The sequence below is a fragment of the Chiloscyllium plagiosum genome, chromosome 23, assembly GCF_004010195.1.
Source record: "Chiloscyllium plagiosum isolate BGI_BamShark_2017 chromosome 23, ASM401019v2, whole genome shotgun sequence".
NCBI classification, from domain to species: Eukaryota; Metazoa; Chordata; class Chondrichthyes; order Orectolobiformes; family Hemiscylliidae; genus Chiloscyllium; species Chiloscyllium plagiosum.
Window position 1 is genome coordinate 44230528 of NC_057732.1, and position 6217 is coordinate 44236744.

Here is a 6217-nt window from a genome sequence, read left to right on the forward strand (position 1 = left end):
TACGTTCCCCTGAGAATCCATCACCCCCTACACTATCCAAAACAGCATGCCTGTTTGAAATGGGTATATCCACAAAAGACTCCTGCCCTCGGTGTCAACCTCTCTCACCCTTCCTGGATTTAACCCATCTATGTGACTGTATCTGAGACTTTCCCCCCTTCCTATAACTGCCATCCATCACATACTGTTGCTGTTGCAAACTCCTCATCGCTTCTATCTGTCTCTCCAACCGATCCATTCGATCTGATAAGATTCACATCCAGCAGCATTTATGGCAGATATAATCCGCAGTAACCCTTAAACTCTCTTTAAACTCCCACATCTGACAAGAAGTACATATCACTGCAAAGGCCATTTTTGCTCCTTCACAATCTACAGACCCAGAAAATAACACCATCTTATTCCTCTACAAACACTGCCCCAGGTTAAATTAATAGTTATGGCTTATATTTTAAGTTTAATCAAGAGACTTATCTCCAAAAACATATAATCAAGAAAGAACTCACTGTACTCACTAATACAGCCTTGCTCTTGGACAGACTTAAAACCACAATTAACTTATCTGATCCTGTGCTGTGAACTTTGCCCAAATCGGTTCCTCCAAGTTTAGTTGTGAAATTCACAGTTTGTTAATTTTCCCAGATGCACTCCGATGTCCAGCGATACACGAATTCAAACAGCAAAGGCAGTAACTGTGCAGGTTGTCTCTCTCTCCTGCACTGTCCTCACCATGTGCTTCCTTCGTCTGCTCTTCTCCCTTTTAAACTGCTGTTGTTTTGACTTTGTTTTGGAACTTTGGGGAAAAAAAATGAAACAGTAATTGCTGCTCCTGGAATTCGAGGAAATCACCTCCAACACCTAAAATATTTCAAAAAAAGGAGCAGCTCTTACAGCCAGAAATTTTTCCCGTCCTCCATCTTGGATTACCCAAAATTATGTTGCTGAAAAAAGAATTTTTGTCCAAGTTTTGCACACATCAGAACATTACACAAGAAGACATTAGATGACAGCAGTGTGCTGATGATTTGATATCTGGAATCTCCTTAATAAAGGTGTTGCCTGGGAGAATGCACCCATTCATGCTGATTGACAGTTAACTGTCAGGCTTTGTTCACATTTTACACCAGGCACCTTCACTCAGGTCAGGCCAACTAAATTAAAGATGCCTGTCTGTGAAATAGTAATAAAGATTAATATGTGAACTCTACGTGGCAACGCTTTCACCTATTGGTGAACACTTGCCAACCAATCAGCACTCGCCTCTCTTGCAGTGTAAGTGGTGGCTTTCCACTTTAATTTGTATTTTTGCGAAATGTCCTGATGAATGTCAGATGCATCGTTGACAAATTGAGTCCTTTATTTTCTTTAGACATTACTTCAAGGTCTGTGCAACCAAATTAGTATTAACTGTTAATGTTGGCATTGAATAGAAAAAGAATTACCTGGTTAGACCCAGGATTGAGTGTTATGATTGGAAATGTAAATCTTGGATACAAAACAAACAGGCAGGTTAAGAGAGTTGTAATATTCAAAAGATATTTTTGGAATTATTCCCCAATTTTTTGACCTGATGTTCAGATAATGTTTACAATTTGAGAAGCTGCGATTAAAAACGATGCAGGATCTTTGATCAGTGTGCTTTGGTTCCAAACAACAGGGTGGACAGCATTGGCTGACATTTTTCATTGCCACATTATTGTTGTGGCAAAGTTGAATTGGCTCCTCAAGCAGTAGTTGATGTCAAGACTTTAGTTTCTTCCCATTCTCCCTTGGCAACTCTGATCTTTCATGAATGCGAGCATGTCAATAGATTGCTGTCGAAGACTTGTCAAAGTTAAATCTCATCCTGTCCTTATCAGACTTTCTACATAGACGCCTTTTCCAGCACGAAGCTTAAGGAGCTCAGTGACTGATGTTTCGTTTGGTTTTCAAGAATTTGCTTATTGAGATGGTCAGCATGGACCAAACGGTCAGTTTCTGTGTTCTATGATTCTATATATGTGAAACCTTCTGGATTGGAATGATGCCATTCATTGTTAAGTGGTGTGTTGACTGTCTTAACTATCTGAGGAGCTATAACAGTGATTTTCTAGGGGTTTTTTCATCAACAGTGAACTCTGTACTTCAACTGAGAAAGGATTAGTTTACTAATGTATCATGGAAAATATGGAGAGTCTCTACAATCCCCAAATGGGGACGAGTACAAAGAGTTAATCAACAGCATGAATTTAGATCTATTGACTTATGATTCTTGCAGCTTTCTGGTTATAGCTACGAACGATTCTCTCTCTCTCTCTGTCTGTCTGTCTGTCTCTCTGGATTAGTAGTAATCTAGAAACAAGAAGCTAATTGTGATGGAGTCTTTTGCACAGCATCTACTTAAAGGAGTTTTATTATTTATGCCTGATTAGTAAAATGAATTCTGGACAGTGTTGGCTGATGTTCACTTCAGCAGGTGTTGAAGAATATAATACATAAAGATCAGGAATTAGTTGGTTGGAGGGAGTGGAAATTTTGGAAAGCTGAAATGCCAGGCAGGTGACATCAGTTTGAAAGACAAACTGGTTGATTGCATAAGTTTAAGGTTAAGGATATACAGCTGGAGGGAATTCGCTCCATTGAGCACATTTCAAAAGAAATTTAGTAGCATGAAAGGGTTGTCAAGTGAAAAACTATATTTTGTAATGTCTCAATTTAAATCTACAGCTGAGTTAAGGTTGATTTCTGGTTGTCTCATTCACCGTGTAACTCTTAGAGCTTGAGGAAAAGTTCGAAAATTTACTTTTTTGAAAGCGTTCCATCTTTACTCTATCTTGGTTTTCAACTTGGACATGTATGGTGTCCCACCCATTGGATTTCTTACCTTTGCGTCTCCAACTAGCCACAATTGTCATCTCTTGGCTGTCTGCTCAGTTCGTTTTGTTGTTCCAATTCTAATAGGATTACCACGACAACCTTGAATGGGAGCTGGCAGATGATATGTGTACTTAGAGAATATTTGCTCATAAAAATCAAGCGTTTTAATGAGTTTGTTTGATGCTGCACATTTTAAGCACTTGATTTCAGAGGCAAAACCAGCTACTACAAGTATCAGGACCACTGTTTTCTTCGCTTATTAATTTGATAGAATATTGCACTCTTTCAGGACATGTTGCTTAATCATACAGTAGCACTGGCAGAGAGATGTTGGACAGAACGATCTGACTCAGTGTGTCCATTCACTGTGCCAAACTCTGAAATGACATGGGCTGAGGAATTCACTCTTGCATACCCTGCAAACCTCTCCACTCTGTGAAGAGAAATTAGGTGAGAGATCACCATTCATGTACAGAGGAACCTTGATTATCTGGCATTAGATTATCCGAATATCAGATTATCCGGACAAGATCGCAAGGTCCCAATGCTTGGCCAACTTATGTTAGCCAGTAGTCAATTATCTGAACATTTCATTATCTAAACAGAACCCTCCGCACCCATGTCATCGAATAACCGAGGTTTCTCTGTATTGTGAAAGTCAGTGTTACATACGCCGGCACACAGTTGACGAGAGTCTGTCACCAAGACTCTGAACTGTTCTCGCATTTTATTGGAGGCAACATTTTCGGGGGAAAAATAAATTGTCAGTATGATATTTAAATTACTGAACAGTTGCACAGCAAAATGATCGACTGTCATAAAGGTTAAATTTCATGGCATTTAATTTTTGTGAAATGTTGAGTATTCTATTTCGGGAGGGAATCTGGAGCATTACTTGAAAATATAATTTTGTTTTCTCCATCATGGCGCAGAGGTAATGTTTTCATCTCAGTTTAAAATTCCTGGTTTAAAAACAATCCAAATTTTAACAGGACTTGGTATCCTGGACATGACCCAAGGTACTCTTATTACTGATTGGGTTTTTGGCAAAGATGCGTACATTTTAAATGGATGTGTTAATGTCATTAGGAGTTGGGGTTTACTTTGTTTACAGTGTTTGTTTCATAATGTTGCGAGTTGGCTCAGTGATTGAGATAGAATTTGTCAAAATGTGAGCAGAGTTTTTAACAGCAGATTGTTGGATGAAGAATGGCCAGAAGCCACCTCAGTGAGGTGGTAGTTCTTGATGAAAGTATTTCTTTCTGCTTTGTGGTCCAAGAGCATTGAGCAGGGAGGTAAGATCCATGGAACTGGAATAATGAGTTAATACTAGCACTGAGAGCACTTCTCAGTTGAGTTTTGGTGTAGGATTGTGGTGCTTTGAAGCAGAATGGAAATAAAAGATGGCACCCTCTTATATGCCTATAATACCTAGGAGGAAACACCATTTGTTTGCACTTGAGTTAGGAAGAGTTATAATGAACTACTGTTGTTTGGCAGTTGATGTAGAAAAGTAGGTGGTAAATTGCCACTAAATTAGTTCTGAGTCATTTTACTCAATTTAGAGATTCACAGCACGTATTGGACACTACGTTGGAGATATTCACTCATTCGGGCATTGCTGTCCTGAATTTCCACTCCCAGTGCCAATGGGCATTCTCTGTGCTGGTTTTCAGTGACTGGTTCCTCTGCAAGCATAGTGTAAATGTGTTATGGTAGTATCAAATATTAACAAAACGACGTGTTCAACGTATGCTCCTCCCTGTTTCCTAGCTGTCATTGTGGACGAGGAGTCCCCAGGTACCTGCTGACCCTTCTGTAAAGCTTTATCAAAGCACAGTCAGCACAATGCAAGGCTTGGAGTGACTGATTTTCCTAACAAATCTGTAACACAAGCATTCCAGTCCCTGTAAATTAGGAAGGAGGCCCAAGTATCTCAAAATGAACTTGGTTGTGTGTGACATGCTATTGCTGTTGGTTTGGCTCATAATTGAGTGGTTTTCCTCCACCCTCCCCCTGAACCCTTAGTGTGACACCTTCCGTTGACCAGAGATTGGCGAAAGGAATGATTGGGGATGTGTACTCACACTTAGGTCTACCACAGCAACGAAATCTGCTAAAATTGCACCTTTCCTCAACATAGCTCATTGAGAAGGGTCCCGCTGTTTGTCTGACAGGACTGCCCTCGCTGTTAAGAAATTAGTTGATGTGCCCATCGAAGGCAAGCAATAGCGTTCTCAAGGAGCAGACTGACCACTGACATCAGTTTTTAGATCAGAGTGGTGCTGGAAAAGCACAGCAGGTCAGGCAGCATCCAAGGAGCAGGAAAATCGACGTTTCGGGCAAAAGCCCTTCATCAGGAATAGAAGCTGGGAGCCTCCAGGGTGGAGAGAGAACACTGACATCAGGCAAGGTTGGTTCTGCAAATCGTCGGATTTTCCTGCCTTGGGTATTGGCCGTCCAGACTTTGTTCAGGATCTCTCTCCCTGAATTGATGATCCAGCTGTTGAGTAGATGTTTGAACTCTGCGTAGGGGATTGCATATGTTCCATGATGATTCTGGAGAGATACATGCTTGAATTTTTCAGCGCAAAATCAGTGCGGTTCCCATAATGCGGTTTAGCAATGTTCAGATTCTGCGAAGTGTTGTGTGACTAATTTTCAAACTTAGACCTATTTTTGTGAAGTGTGTGCCATAATGACTGCATCAGTTGGCTATGTGACAGCTATCAGCCACTTAATTGCCCATGTCCTGTTGGGCAGTTGTCCTGTGAGGGCAGTTATATTTAGTGTCTGACTTCAGATGAGTAACCGTGGTGCAGGGCACAAATGGTGTAATGAGTGAGTGAGTGTGTCACAAATTGCTGGCGTGTGGTCTCTCCATCCTGTTTTTTTTAAGCTGGTGTATGCATCCTGCTTTGAGAGCAAAAGGATTAAGAAATGAGATGAATCACTGCTCCATTAAAACATCACCTCTTCTCTCAGCCCTGTGCAAGAAATTGACCCTGACACACTGCCCAGCGCGACTTTACAGTGTGCATTCAGAATGTAGCTGTTTCATGTGAACCTTCTTACATGCTGTATTTGAATTTGATTTGTTTTGACAATTATGGAGGAATCTGTTTAGCTCTGTTTCACTTTGCTTATGAAGCGTGGATTTCTCTATTTCAACACAATCCAATAAAAGATATCTAGCAGGTCAGTTGGGATAAGATAGGAGTAGGAGAAAGTGAGGACTGCAGATGCTGGAGATCAGAGCTGAAAAATGTGTTGCTGGAAAAGCGCAGCAGGTCAGGCAGCATCCAAGGAGCAGGAGAATCAACGTTTTGGGCATAAACCCTTCTTCAGGAATGAGGAGGCT